This window comes from Urocampus carinirostris, chromosome 6, assembly GCF_059441175.1.
Source record: "Urocampus carinirostris isolate Australia breed hairy pipefish chromosome 6, RoL_Ucar_1.0, whole genome shotgun sequence".
Lineage (NCBI taxonomy): Eukaryota > Metazoa > Chordata > Actinopteri > Syngnathiformes > Syngnathidae > Urocampus > Urocampus carinirostris.
Genome location: NC_142354.1, coordinates 18,860,673 through 18,880,184, shown reverse-complemented (window position 1 = coordinate 18,880,184; position 19,512 = coordinate 18,860,673). Strand labels below are relative to the sequence as shown.

The following is a 19,512-nucleotide window of genomic DNA, read 5'->3' as shown; positions in this document are numbered from 1 at the left end:
TTATGATTTTAACATTGCTGATTATGACTTACAGCATACTACTGTATTTTTTTCATAATATTCAGATATTTTGATACGGGATATTTGAGTTGACCATAATGTTTATCACAATTTTCTATATTTCTAAGATAATCCCATTGTTTCTCGGAGAACAGGGATCAGGAACCCATGGCTCACAAGCCAGATGTGGCTCTTTACATGTGTATATAAGCTCGGTGATAAAATGTTACAGGTGAAAATTTCCTTTGTAGCATTTCTATTCTGACAAGGAAAAAGTCAGGATTGATGCGTGCATAGCCAAAACAACGGCGTAAATATGATTTTTGTTCGGTGCGGTATCTAAAGTGCACAGTTTAATTAACAGTTAACAGTCAAGGTGTCACACCAACAGACCACGTTTTGGCTGTACATCGCTAAAGAATTCTTTATGTGGACGCTCATTGAATAATGTATTTGAGACACTTTATGATAAAAACCCACAGAACAATTTGATTGGGTGAGCAGTTGAGGTGGGTAGAGGGACGTGACGAAAGGGATTGAGAGACTTGTCTGGGGGTTTATTTTTTAACCATTCCGCCTATCCGACCCCTTCTCCCTACCATTTTTCTTCCCCCATGTGCTGCTTTGTCTGAACCAAAGGTAGGCGATTGATATTTCATTTCCGACACGGTTGAAAATAATTCTTGATCATTTACATTACTTGATTATCGTGCATCATCTATTTGTGCATCTCTACTAGTTTTCTTCTCGACTGATCATTATTGTCCATATCAATGAACTGAAAAATCGATATTTTAAAGCTAAAATTAAAATATGTTAAGAGTATTGCTTCCTTCGTGATAAACACAATATAAGGCTATATCGAGTTAATCCGAGTGGGAAAAAACGTGAGCACAACCTGCTGGCAGAATCGGTAACAACCAAATTAGATTCTAAATTTACACGTCCTGGAAATTATTGCCGGCCTAGGTTGCTTGGGGACAAGGCCCAAAATGACAGCCTCGTCTCCCCAGCCTGGAAACATGGAAAAACCAAGCCCTTGTTCTCCTTTTCCCTATCCCTCGGCTGAGGAATGCGACGAAAGGGATTCAATGACTTCTCTGAGGAGGGTTTTTGCTCCGCCATGCGGCCAAACAAACCCCTGATAATAACAATAATGCCAGAGCTCGTGCCCCATATCAATGCTATGCAGACACAGGACGCTCCGCTCTTTTTCTCACTGCTGAAGGAAATGCATCCATTAATTTATGGTATGGGGAACTCTACAGTACTGTATATTGTAAAGGGTGCAATGCAAGGTGATTGTTATTTTCATCAACGTCAAAGTAACCTGATACAACAATGGTAAACATTTTATAATTAATCAGGTCGAGCCCTCAGGTGGGAAAGTTTACAAGATAGCAGAGCTAACAAACCTAATTTCAGACGCACTGAAAGTGTGAGCAGGCAAAACTGTTAATCCAACTCCAAAGGTGTGGTGGGCTGAGTTCCTACATATAGCACCTATTGTGCGAGTGTGCCTACTCGCATGTACCTGAGAAAAGATATCTTGATGAAATAACACGTCTGCTGCTGTCTTGTATTGCAATCTCAACAGCTATCATCCAAGACTGCTATTTCCTGTTTTGACAATTCATGTCAATCAAGGAAAAGCACTACTTGATAACCTTTCAATGCAAGTTTTTTTTTATCAGATGCAGGATACTTCCACACTCTAGCCATGAAAGATATATGACTGAATACAGCACTAGTGCAACAAGCCTTCTCTCTGTCTCTCTCTTTAAATATATATATATTTATACTTTTCTAAAGATTGTATTCAAAACACAGTACAGTAACTATCAAACCACTTGTAGATTGGGTAAATCTATTGTTTACAAATATCTAAATGAGAATTTAAGTTGGTCAGTTGTGGTCATAACTTATTTTCCTCTGCTGCTACTTAAAATATTTGATATGATTACTTTTGATTATGTGCAGTAATAAAGACATATACATCCCAAAGCCTATACACGAAGAAGGGTCTTTAATATGTCATAAAATCCAAGGACATAACGTCATTGCCAAAGTTTGTTTCTCAACAAAAAATATGAAAGCCACGAGGAAATCCAATGCATAGGAGGTTGATCTATTACTGGGCGGGATGATTTTTCGACAGACATCGGTATCAGTGTTTTTTAATCATTTGACCAGCCGATTATTAACACTCCCTCCCTTGCTACGATCTGCATTTTTTCAAGAATTTATAGTTTGTAATTTCAATGAAAACAGTGTTTGGTCAACTAGAATAGCACTATACATTAGGGCAAACGCTCTGGGGTCCTCGCTTGTGGCTTTTATCTTCTCTCACTCTAATTGGGTTAATTGGTTTAGTGGTTAATTAACATGTTTTTGTATCCGACGCCCTGGCTCCAGCGATCACTGTGCTTTTTTTGGTTAATTGCTTAATTGGGTGATGAACATAGTTTTGTTTTGCCGCTGTGCTCTTACGTTCCATTGAGTGGTGGGGAGAGTATAGTTGATTGGTGCAATCCACATGACGTTATCTTTAAATCTACAGTGAACTTTCACCCATGGGCCTAACCAGCCTGTTTTTGGTGTGCTCAAGCACCCCCAACAATTATAGCATTTTTTAAAAAAACAATTTCCATAATAAAGGACATTATGGGCTTAAATATGATGAAAAACGCAAGATTAAAAAATAAAAAAGTAAAACGAAGCAAAAATGTGAACATGGCAGCTTCAGAAATACTCCACTGCCTCAAAATAGTTCAGACCATTTGATTCCTAGCACTGTTCATGAGACAGGTTCCAGGTGAAACTGACTGAGCCCATTCAGGTCTTCCCTAAGAAAAGCTGTTTAAAAACATTCCACTGTTTTCAAATATTTTTTAATTCGCTACACAAAATAAGATCTAGCAAAAAACAATAAGAATTAATGTGAAACGACAAATGAATTAATGTGAAACAGTATAAGTGATATGATAATTTGCAGGGGCTTTACTTACATTAAAGGGACAATGTGTGTTATTGGACGATTAGATATTGCTGTATTGTGTAGTGCAACCAAAAACAAGTGCAAGGAAGAATACAAACTATACTATTTTTTTGCCTAGGCTTTTTCAATTTTTTGGGTTACCCGTAACAGCAAGATGGCTAAAAATTGACCCCTGTTATGTAAAAAAATGCAAATTTCTCAAGCAACGAGTATTTGTAAAAGAATATGCACGTTTATATCATAGTCTCAATAAACTGGTAAGGAAGGCGGGCTCTGTTTTGGGCACAGAGCTGGCAGCCTGACAACTGTAGCTGAGAGACGGGCACTGAACAAGCTGCAGTCAATCAAGGACAATTCATCATATCCACTACACAGCACCATCTCCAAACAGAAAAGCAGCTTCAGCGACAGACTTGTTCCACGGACAGACTGAGGAGATCATTTCTTCCTCATGCCATGAGACTCTTTGACTCCAGCCGGGGGCGTAAAAGCCAACATTATACCCCACCCCCACATTTGCATAGTACCCTATTTTTATTACAGTGTGTATTTTCTGTAGCACTATTTAAATACTCCATAGCAAAACGTTATATTGGGTATTTTTGTATTCTATATCTTTATGTTAATTATTTTATTTTTCAACACAAGGATACTGCTGGAAGTGTGAATTTCCCTATGGGGATGAAAAAAGTATCTATCCATCTATCTATCTATTTCTTATTCTTTTTAAATCAATATTGTTCTTTTCAATTAAATATTTTTTTCTACTACTTGGAGGCGCTAAGTAATACAACTGTCGAGGCATCAAACAATCACCCTAGGGGCCATCTGCCCTAGTCCCTCCACCAACCGGGGTCTCACAAAATTCTATGGGAAACACTGCACACTATGATTAATAACTCACATTAAAAAAAAAACTAGCACAGAAAATGGACTTTTCAAATCAAAAATCGCATCGAAATTGCGATACTGGTGTGAAAAATCGCTATTGTTTTTTTTCCCCCAAAATCGTGCAAGCCTTGAGAAGACTGATTAATTAGCTCTTATGACATAAGTTCATCAATCTTGTTCTAAAACAGGAGTGCCCACACTTTTCAATTCGCAAGCTCCATTGAAATTATCTTTGCTTCATGTATTTTTTGTTTTAGGTTAATTTAAGTCATGTAGGTTTTATTGACATTATCATTTATTTATTTATTTAAAAAAAAAATCAGGGAGCTATTTATGTACCTTTACATGAGTTGCTGCTAAGCCTTAGTTTGTTTTCTCCACTGTTAAGTTTTTGTTTCAAGTGAAACATTAGTCATTTTGTGTGGCAATTTAAATGTATTTAATGCTAAAGGTTTAAGAAAGCTATTCAGTTTTATTTGAATTTATAACAAATATTCGTTGTTTCTTTTTGCATTATTGAAAATTCTCATGCCAATTTTTAAGCTTTTACAGCAAATGAACATTGCCTCCAAATATCAGTTACCGGCCTCATCTCAATACTAAGAATCGGTATCTGCCCTGAAAATCTATATCGCTCGATCCCTATAATGCATATTGTACAACATGAATATGAACAAAATGGCCCACTAAAATTCGGAAATAAGTTTTTTATTCCCTTTGTGATCGGCCCCAAAAACGTCTTCCCAAATGATTTAGGATTTAGGCATCAGTATTGTCATACACGTGCCAGAAGGCTTTGGGGGCAAAGTGCGCCGTAACGTCCAACACATCTCTTAAGAGTGGGCGGACACTTTAGACGGACAAAAACGGCGACCAGATGATGAAGGTGCTGTTTCTGGGTCAGATCAGGAATCTTATCCAATGACTAACCATGGAATCTGGTGCTATCCGTTTCATGCAGAGGAGCAAACCCCTACCCCCAAATATGGCATGGAGAGGGATGGGCACAGCCAGGCCGTACTTGCCCAAGACACACTACAGGAATTGGTGCCCCAATGATCCAATCAGTTAAAGGATCCTTAAATGGTGAAATCTACTTAATACATTTTGCAACTTGCCTCATATTCCACTAACCCAAATTGCTGTATTTGAGTTGCACTCCGGCAGAAACACAAAATTGTGTTACAAAAATTCATCTGCATATAAAAACAAGTTCGTTTTTTCCTCAACAGATGTCTCCAGCTTTCAGCTATAAGATGGTAGTTTAAAACACAGAATATGATGATGAGTCATGTTTTCAGGACATGAAAAAAAAGACATTGTTGTAGCAAAATAATTAAATATACGCTAATTATGCTTTATCCAAAAAGAAACGTGCATTAGTTTGATTTAAAAGCTAGCAATCTGAAAAACGTGGAGGAAATAAATATATGGGCACGTGTTTTTCCATATGGAAATCACAAAAAAGCCAAATGATGGAAATATCGTACAGTAATCTTCTCTGCAGCCCTTTGAGACTCCTTGTGATAAAGGTCTATACAAATAAACATGACTTGATTTAATCGGAATGCTGTGTTTGGACTAGTGGGATTTAGAAATCATTGTAAAAAAATAATTTGATGGGTTTGTACATAAGTGCATTTTTACTGCCATTGCCTTGTCTGTCTGTTGAGAAAAGTGTTGAAACTTTTATGTTTGGAGGCATTAAAACTTTCTCAAGCTTTTGGAAAACCAAGATTGTTCAACAGTTTTTTGACAGCTCCAAAGACGACAAATATGTCTGCGGTCCCTACTGATACAGCCCATTTTGACTGAAGCACAATTGAAGACAGTAAGGTTATTCAAATGCATTACTTGTAGGATCCAGATGCACACATCAACTACACAATCATAGTCACAAATATAAAGTACACTCCCGAAGGAAATATCCGAAATCCTTTTCAAATTCCACCACGTACTCGTTATCGGCATGTCTCAGTTATGACAAGCCTCGCTCTGCCATATGCAGGAACATTCATTTCAGTGATTTCGACATCAATTATCAGAAAACTTCCCCCAACCATATGCATCGAAGGTTCTCTTAGAACAGGTGCTGCATAATGCATGCTGGTGCGCATGCTGTCGGGCTGCATGACAGACACAAGCCATCAGAAATTGTCGCAACTAAAAGGAAAGAATACATTAAGGGGTGCTGGGTTGGTAATGTGTCCATTTTCATTTTTTTTTCTTTTGTTCTAAATAATGGAAGGTCAGAGATTTCATGCAAAAGAATTGGAAGTGGAACTTCTAAGTTCAAAAGATTTGACAAGTTGCAGCATTTTAGAAAAGGCTGCGGTTTAATGGAAAACTTCACCAACATCAACCTCTCTGTCCTCTGCAAATACATACTTCATTTTTCCTTTTAAACTTCAGGATGTGAGCTTTGTGAGCATTGAGATCTTGATCAAAGCCGAGGAAGCCTGCTTTGTAAGGCTAACACATATTGGCAAGTTGTTTCGTGTACTCAAGTCCTATAGTTCAATTGATCTTTTGACGATTTACTTAAAATGAATCCTATTCTCAAATACTTTTGAGGCATTAACAGATAACATATACAAATTCCTATTCTTGTTTGACTCAGATGGTGAAAAAAATGGTGCTAACCAAATGATCACGATTACAAATGTGGGTGTTTCGTGTCATGGAGAAACAAAACTGCAAAGATAAAAATAAATAAATAAATATAAAAATGTATATACAAATAAAATGCATAAATTACTAACAAGTGAATGGCAATAAAATCCACAATACATTGTATGCATTACAAAATAAAACGAAAATATATATATTAAAAAACAAATGCAATACTACATCCATCCATTATCTGCACCGCTTATCCTCAGTAGGGTCGCGTGGGGGCTGGAGCCCATCCCAGCCATCTTCGGGCAGTGGGCAGGGGACACCCTAAACTGGTTGCCTCGCTTATTCGCACTTAGGGACAATTTGGACCGGCCAATTAACCTGACATGCATGTTTTTGGAATGTGGGAGGAAGCCGGAGTGCCCGGAGGAAACCCACACAAGCAGGGGCAGAACATGCAAACTCCGCACAGGAAGGTTGGTAGCTGGATTTGAACCCATGACCTCAGAACTGTGCCGCACACGCGCTAACCACCGCGCCGCCGTGCTGCCCCAAATGCAGTATACAAATAAATAAAATATATTTGTAATTATTAGCAACATTTTAAATTAAGAATACAATTTGTACTAGTGTATTACGCACACACGTATTTTTTTGGATTAATAATCGGTGTTGTCTATCTTTTTCTGCACTCAAACTTTGTGGTTGAGATATAGATGACATACGCAAATGCATTTGATATTATCGTACAATCAAACCATTATTATTATTATGGTTGGTTGGTTGGGGCTCCATTTTCTGTGGTGTGTCTTGAGCAAGTAGTGCCTGGTAGCGCCCATCCCTTTGCAAGCCGACCGGGTACCTTTCGCGTATTAAGCGAATGAGCTCACCATTGCACTACGGAAAAATGGTACTAACATAAAATATACATTATATTTATTTAATGTTCTTCAAAGTCGAATTCATCATCCGATACACCAAAGAGTTGTTGCCCTCGTCGAGATTTTTTTGTGTTTATTTACATCTTTCAGGACAACTTTCTACTCGGGTATCTTAACTAAAATAGTGTGATAATAAGATAAAGATGACGTCTTATCACTGGTGGAATAGTGGTTAAGATTCGGCGCTCTCATTGCCGCGACCCAGGTACGATTTCTATTGCATCCAATGTTTTTCAATTTTGGTCAGCGATACGGTAAAAGCTTGTGTATAACGCGCAACAAAACTTCTTTTATATTGTAATAAAAAAAATGGCCTTATACATGAATAAATACGGTATTTCTAAGGTAACCATACATGTGACAGTGGATTGTGGGCAACTACTGAAGTTTCACTGTAATTACTTCTAAACTGATCATACCCAACAAACGGCCCAAATCATTAGCACTTACATGATTGTTTCACTTCGTTTTCTTACTCTAGTCCAGAAGTATAAAATAACGCCAGTTTTAATGCTAAATACCTGTATCTAAATGTTGCAACAAAAAAAAGGCTTAGGTATGTCCAGTAATACACTGTCACCAATCCCTGTCTTGCTATAATTGAAGATCTGCACTGTCTGTAAACAGTATCTCATTCAACTGCATATATAATTCAAGGGTACTTTTTGTTAAGTCAATTAGTTGTGGATTTGTTTTGTCTTCATGCATTTTTAACCAATTTGATAAGCTTTCCACAAAAAAACAAAAATCAAGTATTAATCTGATTGATGGCGGTTTGAGTCTGCTGGTTTTGACTGTTTTTAGAAACTGATGAGTAGGAGTAGGAGAATATTAATAGTAGCACAAAGGTTTAGATGGGATGAACCAAAAATAAATTGGAGTGCCCTCTGTTTGTTGTACTGACAGAATGTGTCGCCCGGTTCAAAATCATCTTTCATATGTTTTGGATCCTTTTTAAAGTATGATCAATGGCAAAACTGAATATCAAGCTCTCAATACACAAAAAAGGTTGCTAGAGAGATCAAATCTGTTTGCAGATTTTAAATCTGGAGGAGGTGTTGATGACAATTAAGATGCCAAAGCGGATGTAAAAAGTCTACTTACACCTACACAAATGCCAAGTTTTAAAATATTTATCAATGACACCGATATCAACCTTTAAGAATCTGTTATGCAATTCATGTTGCCTATGGCCTGCACACCTCAAATGAGGTTTAAAAAAAAACAGTTGAATGAGTCACATCAGTTAAAAAAAATGGGCACACTTGTGCAACAGTTTTTTTATATTTAGCCTACATCGCCATTGAAGACATTTTTCAAATTGCGTGGTCCACAGAACAGGTTACCTTGATGATGGAAAAAAACTTTTAAGCATCTTGGCCTTATTTTGTATGCCACAAGAAATGCCGTTTCGAGATCTGTGTGCAAATATACATGCAGGAAAAAAATCAGATATGAATGAGAATATTGCTGATGTTACAGTTTTGTAGGGACTTGTAAAAGACCAGTCCCAAATGTGGTGTTATTCGGACTGCTAATATTCAGATAAACAAGGTTGAGTCACTCTTCACAACCGGATTTTTTGTTAATATCAGTCCATTGAGCAGGTCTGATGCCTCGTATAGATGCTTGATTTTTTTCCTCTGCGCTAGTGCCGCAAAAAAAACCTTAGTCTTGTAATGCTGAAACAAATTATACATGCTCTCTCTTACGAAATAAACAAGCCTCACATAGATATATGAGTTTCTCAGTGATATTTTTGTTTTATTTACTGTCACCATGTTGAAAATCCCGTAAATGGGTCTATACGCATGTCGCATTATTGGGAGGTCAATAAATTATTTGAACAAATAATCGATTAACCAATTAAACGAAAGAGCGAGTTTATTTTTTTTCAAAACTCGTCTCGCCTTTTTGGAGCGCCACAATAATTTCAGATAATTATATAAGGGAAAAAATGAAACACTTTTCAGTCAAATAATTTAAAGATAGGCTACACAGAACTTTAAGTGTTTTCTTTTATTTTTTTACCTTTTTTGATCGTTCAACTTTTCTTTTACTAACCAGCTACAGAAGAAACTTGAATAAAACACAAAACAAAACAGGAATAAGAAAATAAAACAAAAAAGATCAAAGTTGGAATCTTAACTGGCACTACAGTATTTAGATAGAAAACAAATTGATAGAATTCCCCCTTAACGCTACACCAATACCTAGAATTATGAGATTCGGGTTCTGGTTAGATGAAGGTGAAGGCACAGTCTGGATGTCCTCGGTTGAGAGGCGAGGGACCCTCAAGTCGGGACAAGGACCACAGAATTTAGTGTTTTGAAGGAGTAATTGGCTGTGGCTGGCTGGAGGCTTCTTTGAGGTTGCTGGCAGTGTTCCACCGGGTTTGCCGCTATCCCGATTAGGCTCGGGCACTGTCAAGCAAGGTTCTCTGGTTGTTTGTTCAACTGGGACTGGGTTAGAGTCTTTTTGGTTGTGTGAGGGCCAGGATTTGGTACTGTGCTGCCTGTTTGACTGGAGCTCTTGCCTACTTGCAAACCAAATTGCGAGGCGTGAGGTACAATGAGTCCCTACCCCGATCCAACCCGCACTCTGGATTTTGTCAGTGACCTTTAATACGCATACCACCCAACATACCAGATAACAAAGCTTATACCCCGGTGTGATCAGATAACCCAGTAACTGTGAATACTTGAATTAAAGCATAGTATTAAGTTCACATGATCCAACATTGTCTCATCATTTTCTTTTGACAATGCAAAACAGAATTCTTACCCAACGTCGAATGTGCTACACACATTTAGATTAAGTCCATGCTTCTGGTGGGCAAGGAACAAGCAAATTTTGAAAACACACAAAACGCAGAAACAAGGCACAAGAAGAGAACAACTATGGTAGTTCATTGATTGTAAAAACAAACAAACATATTTTGTCTAATGTATAGTAGTTAAAATGCAGAAATAATGTTTACTCATGTAATGACAACACTCTTGCTTAAATACTTTTGATGGGGATTTTCCTTAGTGTCATGTAAAACGGTTTAGCTCGTCACTAGCCATGAGAACGAAGACTGATCTCAATCCATCTATTCCTAAAAATAAACATACCCTGTGTGTAGACATTTTACATCCACTTTACAGTTAAGATCATCTTTGAGAGTCAGCTGACATGAGGTAATTCTGAACTTTCTTTTGGGTCTGTAAATTCAAAACTGTTAATATAGGAAGAGTAACAGTCATTGCTATCAATGAGCATCTTTGAATACCCAAGACCTCTCCTGCTTCCCATCAGAGGGAAAGGCCAAGGGGACAAAGGCCAAATAATAGGACCTGTACCAGAATCCCTGAGACACTGCCCGGCGTGCTGGTATAATTGGGGAGGGGATTGTGGTTCATGCACTATTGATTTTTGTTGTATTTTCTTCATACACAGCAGAATCAGGACCACTGGGACTGGGGCTAGCACTTAAAGACAGTAAAGACAACCAGGGTCAATAGAAGGTTATTTCTTCGAAGACTGTACAACACAGGAATGACACTTTTACCAACAGCTAGCACTTTGTCATTTTCAAAACAATGAAAGTGCTAAAGCCCAGCTCACTTAAGGGAATGGAAATGGGACGAAAAGGATTGCTTCAATTGTCTGTAAATGAGGCACTTTTGAGAATAGTCATCTGCTCTTCGCAAAGTATCAGGGTTCCCACCTGTTCAAGCTTTTACAACCATCATCCAATCTGCAGCATAAATAAGCATATTTTAGAAACCATTAAACACATTTGTTCCTGGACTAAACATTATCCTGCAGCTTTGTTGGTCAATTTTCTTTTAAACTCCAAAGGCCAAGACAGAAATGTTGCTTTTTCACATGCAGCAAATTCAGATGGAACTGATGGCCTGATGGTCAACAAGAGGAAACGGATATGCAAGTATTTTTCTCTTTTCAGGTCTGATAGCCTGGGGGACTACATCTGCATGGGACCCTCCAGTGAGTATGTCAAGCTCCCTTAGATAAATAAATCAAACAGTGCAGTGTATTTTTAGTGCTCTAAAACCGGCCAATTCTGATCTCCCTTGGTAAAACATGCCTATACACTTAGCCTATACACAACACAAAGGCTTTTCATGCGTCTTATTTTCCTCAAAAGCCAAGTAAATGTATAATACTGGGATTACATTAAAATTGTTAAGTGGGGGCGCCATACAGTTTACATAAGTTGGATCCAATTTATAAAGTAGTTAGCAGGACCATAAAAAAGTCAAAAAAGTTTTTCTGTTGCCTTGAAATGTGAATTTCATGACCAAGCTACAGGCTCATTTTACTCCATTCTGGTAAGCTATTTAGAGAATGTAATAATTTGTTAACCACACAGCGCAATCTACAGACCACTGCCCCTACAGGGAAACAAAATTACAATGTTTTAAAATGTAACATCACTCGATACAACTCTATAAAAATTCTTATATAGATTATATTCCATTAAAAATCAATCCACATGCACTCAACAAATGAACACAAAATGCAAACAAAGTGGTGATGATAAGACTTCACAATACCGACAGACATTAACGCATGGCGACATTTCATGACGAACAAATTGGGGGAGTAATCTTATTGTACATTGACTGCTTTTATAGAACAGAGTTGCATTTCCTGAAAGGTGCTACAAAAAGAGATTTATTTGATAATGTTTTGTAGATTCCAGGGGGCATTTTGCATCCTTCTGACTGTAGAAAGAATGGGTCACCACAGATTACATAAAGATTATTTTAAATGGGGACAAAACAGTCAAAAAGAAAAAGTTACTGTATATGTGAACACTGGCCTTAGCCAACAAAGACTGTATTCTCTAGAGAAGGTTGACATCAAGCAAAGCTACTGCTACAGAAGATCGAAGCTACCGAACAGAACACATGCACAACTTTTTCCCATTATAGAGTGCTATACTAGTCATTTACTATCCATCCATTATCTGCACCGCCTTTGTTCAGTAGGGTGGCGGGGGTGCTGGAGCCCATCTCAGCTGTCCTCGGGCAGGGGAGGGACACACAGAGCTGGTTGCCAGCCTGTCACAGGGCACACAGGGACTCACTCGCTCATTCACACCTAGGGACAATTTGGACTGGCTGATTGACCTCACATGCATGTTTTTGGAATGTGGCAAAAAAAAAAAAAAAAAAGGAAACGACATGAAGTAATCCAGTACAAGTACAGGGAGAACATGCAAACTCCGCACAGAAAGGCAGGTAGCTGGATTTGATCCATTGACTTCAGAACTGTGCCGTGCTGCCCAGTTATTTACTAAATTAAATCATAATTTATTTGTAAAGTACTTTTCAGGCAATGAATTGCAACTTAAAGTGTTGTATAAAAACAAAATAAATAATAGTACAAATGGAAAAAAAAATACATCGATTTATGGCAAGGCAGAGACCAACCATGTGAAGAAAGAGACCTGAGGGAGGCTCATCCAAACTGATAGAGATGGCAGCAGATGGCAGGTGAACCACACACTACCAGTGTAGATGCCCCGGCACATTAATAAACACTAAAATTAAGGGGAAAAAAACTACAGAACTAAAACATAAAAAGGTGAAATATAACCTCGAGAATAATTATAAAAATCAAATCAGTCAGGGGTCAAGCCATGTTCAATCAGGGATTCTGTTTTTTGGGGGGGACTACACATTAACAGACCATTAGACATTTCAAATAGGACAAGAATTTTTACTGTAATGCAAAGTTTACAATAAAACCATTATTTACAGTTGTGGGCTTCAAAGCAGTTGACATTTAACCACATTAGAAACTAAACATCTGTTCATGGCAGTAATCATTATAGATTTTAGAGATGCAAATCTCACACCAATGCGAGTGTTAAGATGCTACAATTCATGTGCCCCAAAAATAAATAAATAAATAAATAAATAAATAAAAATGCAAAGTAGACATATTCTGTACTTTTTCTCATCCAAGAGCAATCTGCACATCTTATGGTCTACATCTCCCATAAAAACCCAAAAGGTGAGAAAGTCAATTTAAGATCCCGAAGACATAATGAGTACCAGAACTCACTGCCAGTACAATAAACCCTGATGTCACTCAAGCGGCAATTTTCACTTTATTGAAGTGTTCGGTTGAGACAATTTGTAATAGGACTGCCTAATAGTCAGTGACCTGAATAAAGACGTTAATTCCCTAAGCCTCTTCTTTATCTACACAATATTCTTTAGTTCCAAAGTGGAAGTCCAAAACCACCTTCACCTTGGTTAACAGGAGCCCAATCCCATCACACTTTAACTTGAATAGTGTAAAATTGCTGCTTATTGCTATTCACAAACTCCCTTGAAAGCAGCTGAGAAAAAAGGTAGCTGGTGAATTGCTCCCAGTTTGACGTCTGTGGTTTGAATACAGTCTCTAGTCTTCCTTAATGTTGTTTGTGTCACTTATTGCTCTGCTTGCCACCTTGCATTATTATTTTTTCCATTGAATATAGGGTTTTTGCAGTCTCAAAATATGGCCTTAAGTATAAATGGTTTTCTGCCTCTGTGCCCCGCTGGTGGCCAGTAAGGAAAACGGTGATTAAGGGTGTCTTAATCGGATATTAATAGTAAATATAGGTTCCAAGTAACCACAAATAGTTTGATTTCATCCAAAATATCTGATCCTGGCACTTATATCCAAGCAGTAAATTCCAGTTGCCCCTATTGCTTTTCTATCAGCATCTGGATGCAGCAGCCAGTGAGTAGGTGGTCGATAAAAAAACTTTTTTTTTTAAGGAATAAACTCTTTTGGCGTGAGTAACCTGAATTTCTCAAAACTCTAATGAATATATAAATATGTATTAGTATACATTGCCAACCTGAATCGACTATTTCTCATTTCAAAACCACTATGATAATCTGTATGAGAACACTCTTACTAGTGGCCTTAAAAGGATGAGCAGTACATTAAAAAGATGGGAATATGGAAAATTTCAACAGGACACATTTTAAATCAACTTTGTTCGCATTGTGCCTGTCACACCATGGACTTAAATAGCAGGCCTACCTCTTTGCATAAAGAAATTAGGAGGATAGACATCTGCGACAGACATTGATCGGACAAAATCTATCAACATGCAAAGTGCCTCATTGTCTGTGAGCTCCTTAAATTCAATTAAAACAACCAGAAATGAGATCAATAAATTATTGAGTCTTTCACACCCTTAACGTCATTCGAATAAGGCAGCGTAGAGAGTGCAAAACAATGACGTCACACAGGCCAAACAAAATTCTCAACAAAAACACACCTTACTCAATCACATTAAAGACATCAAACCAAAAGATCACTGACAGTTTAAAAGAACTTTTAACGGTTATTCAACCTCTTAACGTTCTGACGGCGGGCCGTAGGATTGGTGAGAAGCAAATACGTGATCTCACCAGTCACTGAAATATGTCACGCCACATATCATTGGACAAACTAAACTGACCATTTGAAAATTTACTTATTACAGAAACATCACAATTAGACTTTAATAAGATACCCGAAAACTATAAATCTGTTAGGGTTCACCAAAAATGTCGTCTTGCAGCCACAAATTCGATGATAGTACGCAACCATAGCCTCCCTACATCAACACATGATAATGCCGACAGATTCAAAAAAAAAAAAAAAAATCAGCCAAAAAGAATCCCTGCACCGCTGGACGTTCCTTGTTGCTAGCTGTCTGTTTAGACAGACTGGTAAGATTATTTTATATGGGCTGTTACCCTCAGAACTTGCAGGCTTTGTTTCACATTCTACGGCCCGCATAAGCCAAAACAGGCCTGTATTGCTTAAAAGGATAAAACCTTCTTTAGCCTATAGCAGTAATTTTCAACCACTGTGCCGCGGCACACTAGTGTGCCGTGAGAGATCGTCAATTGTGCCGTGACAAATTATCCAATGTCATTTTTTAAAATTTTAAATTTTATAAAACATTTATGAATCATTTTCTGCAGATATTATGTCATTGTCAAGTGTCTGTGCTGTAAAAACTGAGGGTATTATAAACTATATTGTAATTAAACATACTGTTCAGTGTAATTTTACTACATTTTTGGTTAGTGGCGTGCAACGAAATTTTTCAAATGTAAAAACCATGCCCTGGCTCGAGACGTGGAAAGAGAATTCAAATGTTTACAACTCTGTCACAATGTCTAAAAAAATTGACCGAAGTAAAATACACATTTGCTAAGGTATTTGTGTTGTAAACTGATCCGTCTCCAAATGGCCACTTTTGAAAACACCTAAACCTACCCTTAGATAACTGTGTCAAATAGAATGTTTAGTTTTACAGACTTTGATCAAATCTGACAAGGAACCAGGTAAGGCTTCAAGCTATTGTCTGGCCTGTTTTCCAGCTAAGAGATAAAAAAACCTTTTTTTATGTGTTCTAACTCAGATTACTCAATGTTAGTAGCACTTGCAATGATTATTTCAGTTTGGGACAAAAATGTAATTTACTTTAGGTATGTCTTGGATTGGGATTTTAGGCGAATTTTGCAGGAACGTTAAAGGAATTACTAAAGATCCCTTTTCTTTCAATTAAGCACAGAATGCGTAGTTTTCCTTCCCACAATCATGCAAAAATTTTTCAAATTATTCCACGTGCAATGGATCTGGAGGAAGTCATTTTCAAAGTAGACAGTTTGATCTCACATCCCCTGGAGCTGTGACATCACTGGATGACAACGAGAACCAAAACAATGGTGTGCGCCACCTAAAAACAGACGGCGATTGTCGTTAACAGCCAATGCATAGTGCTTATTTCCACTTAGAGTAATTGGAACTTTTCTTACCGTGTCACTAAGCAGCTAATGCTGTCTTGTACAGTGTGCATTTCTTTTTTTGCCTTCGCCTTATTTTAGGTATATGATAGTGACTTTTCCTCTCGTGTTTAATGTTGTGTGCCATTAAATAAATATAGTATTGTCCAAAGTGGCTCCAAGTTAGTGTGCGGGCTCCGAAGGCTTACAGATTTTTTTATTCCCGGCTGGGTTGGTGTTTGTTGCCGTGAACGTTTTCCGTTGTTGGCTCGCGGTCATCCTAACTGCTTACTGCATGTTTTTGGTTAGCCAGCCTCCCGTTTTTCCGCCGATCGATCCTGGTTACGTTTTTAGCAACCAGCTAGCCTGCAGTATACCAGCTGGTTTAGCCCCTCTTAGTTGTGTTATTTTTGCCAGTTTCTCCCATTTTGGCTGCTCCCCAATTGTTGTACCGTTACTGCACGCACCAGCAACACAACGCCTGGACTTTATTCACAATAACTACCATAACTCGTAAAAATTACTTAACAGGTATACTAATATGTTGACTGGCTTGCTAGTGTGCTTCACTTCACATCAGAGCTCAGGAAGTCAGTTGAGACAGACTGTCGTCAAAATTCATTATCTCTGGAAATAATTGGAATATACCAATGATAAATATATAGATATAATGCAAAAACATGTAATATTTTCTAACATTTTATGATGTGAATATTTCTTTAAGAAGTTAACTATAATGATTACATTTTCCATGACACTGAACAATTGGCCCTATATGTAAAAATAACCAACTCTTGAATTACATTTAAACTCAGCAGGTGTGATCTTGATAGTGAGTGTCAGGTTCAAGATTGAATCGGATCAATCACATGCAGATATGACATTTAAAACCAACAGTACAATCCCAGAAGCCTTGGAGATGAAAGTCATGTTTGAACGGGCGAACACCGGCAAGCCTCATGTGGGAGGTGTTCGCTCGCAGGCTCATGATGCAACGTTCCCTAATAAGGAGGGAACGCTAATTCAGTTTTGTGGCCTGAATTTTTATCGCTGTTACGAATAATTAAAATTATGTTGTAAAAAAAAAAAAAAATCCTTGAAAAACATTTAAAAACTAAACTAGAAACAGAACGTAAATGGCAAATTATATAGGGTTGGAAAATTAGTAAAGACAAGACACAGAAAGATACTGTGTGACCTAATAATAGGTAATGGAAACAAAATACATTTTTTTAAACAGTTTCAAACAGCTTTTTAGACTCTCATAAATTTTAAGAACCTTCTCGCAAAGGTTAATAAGTAAAGTCAAGTCATGTTTATTTGTATAGCCCTTAATCACAAGGAGTCTCAAAGGGATGCACAGACCACAGATTAATGCAAACCACAGACTATTATGACACCATCCTCTGATCTAAAACCTACACGAGGGCAAGGAAAAACTGTAATTCAATCAATCATGTGAAGTGTCTTATGTTTGTGTGGCAGAAGTCATTATTTTTATGCACACAGACACTGATCTACTTACGAACAAGATAGGTTCCGGACGATGGCTCGTAAATTGAATCTGTTTGTAAGTTGCTTCAATGCTGTATTTTGTATGTTTAAGGCTTATATAAGTAACCTGAATTGTTTTGTACAAAAAAATAAAAATTTCATAGAATAAAATGCTGTATAAAGATAAAGTTAGGTTGAAGTTACTTTTGGAAGATAAGCTTCAAGACTTGCTCCTCCATGGTAAAAAATGGCCGAAAAAAAGTGAGCCAACCATTTTCTCAACCGCATCAAGCTTTCTTATTCCACTTTCATCTCAAAATAAAAGGCTCACCTCTTCTTAACACTTTACACCAACCATATTGAATGGATGCACGAGATATTAAACAATAAAAACGTCAAAGTTCTTAGCGCGCTAGAGATACAGTACACGTAGTATGTTCATACACGAACAAGGAAGTAGAAGCCGAATTTCTTCTTCGGGGTGGCTGCTGGGTGACCTCTCACAGCGCCACGTGGCGGAAAGAAGCACTGCTGCACTGTCCTCTACTCGGAAAAGGTGCACACAATACAAATTCAACAGCAATGTCCTGTTATTTTTCGACGTCCCGAAAAAAAAATGTATCTCCCGTTTTTTCTAAGTCGAACGGTTGTACGTAGGGGAGCGTCTGTACTTAAATAAACATCAATAGGATAATAAAACCTAATATGTAGCTATATGATTGTTCTCAGCTCAGGGATGCTGCTGGAAATGTGAATTTCCCTTCGGGGATGAACAAAGTATCTATCTATCTATCTATCTATATGTAACCCAAAAATAAATGTGTAGATATCCCTATGAATAGTCTTCCTCGCTTTTGAATCACAGCTGGGATGTACAGTATACACAGTTCTAATATGCTAACTATGTATTGGATGAATTGCCCTCATCTTCTCGTTAATTCTGTGTAGGCAGAAGCAATACATGCAATGTAAGTTAGTGTAACAACATTGCAGATGAAGTATTGCCACTGATCAATGCAAGCCGCCACAGTTATTCTGACGTCTTATTTGAGACCACTTTCTATATTGTCATGTTTGTCCCGGCTCATCTGGTAAACCTTTCGCTATTTATTAGGAGTTTTCCATGGTTTGTGCATCAATAGAAACACTAAGAGTCTAAATTATTTTTTTCGCAGAGATTATGCAAATTTGACTTCTCTTTCAAAAACCTCATGGAAAAACAGCTTGCGTGTATTAAATATTTCAATATTTTGTGGATATTTCATCTCCCAGCAAACAACACCGCCTCCATGTCTTTGTCCAGCATAAAAAACCCGTTGACCTTCCCTGACCTTTCTGAATTCACATCATAGCCAAACGTCTGCATGTTTAAGAAGCCCCGAGGATTAACAGATGTGCCCTGGTTTGCGCCACTCTGCTCCGCTGCAGTGGTGAGACCAACACAAAACTTCAAGAGGTGGCACTTTGCGAAGCTTCATGAGTGTGTTGTTGTGTGTGTTGGTTGCTAAAAATAAACACGTTATCGAGGAACAAAGGTAAAGTTGCTTTATATTCAGCACGGAAGCTCAGTGCTGGCAATCAACTTTCGAGCCCTCGAGCAAACAAATGTTCCACAGTCTGCTCTTCTCTGTGAATGTCAGAATTATTATCTTCCTTTTCCAATCCTCACCACAGGTCTGAAGGCTCGGCCGGTGCAACCCAATCAAATCTCAAGACATTGCTTCATCCATGATAAAGCTCCCTACCTAAGGGGTAAATTGCAGAAGAAAGA

General features: G+C 37.8%; 1 protein-coding gene across 1 annotated transcript in view; it reads right to left on the bottom strand.

The window, feature by feature from the left end:
• The window catches only part of tex264b (testis expressed 264, ER-phagy receptor b), a 63,182-nt gene that overhangs the window by 14,342 nt on the left and 29,328 nt on the right, over positions 1 to 19,512 (bottom strand). The gene's annotated exons all lie outside the window — the stretch shown is intronic.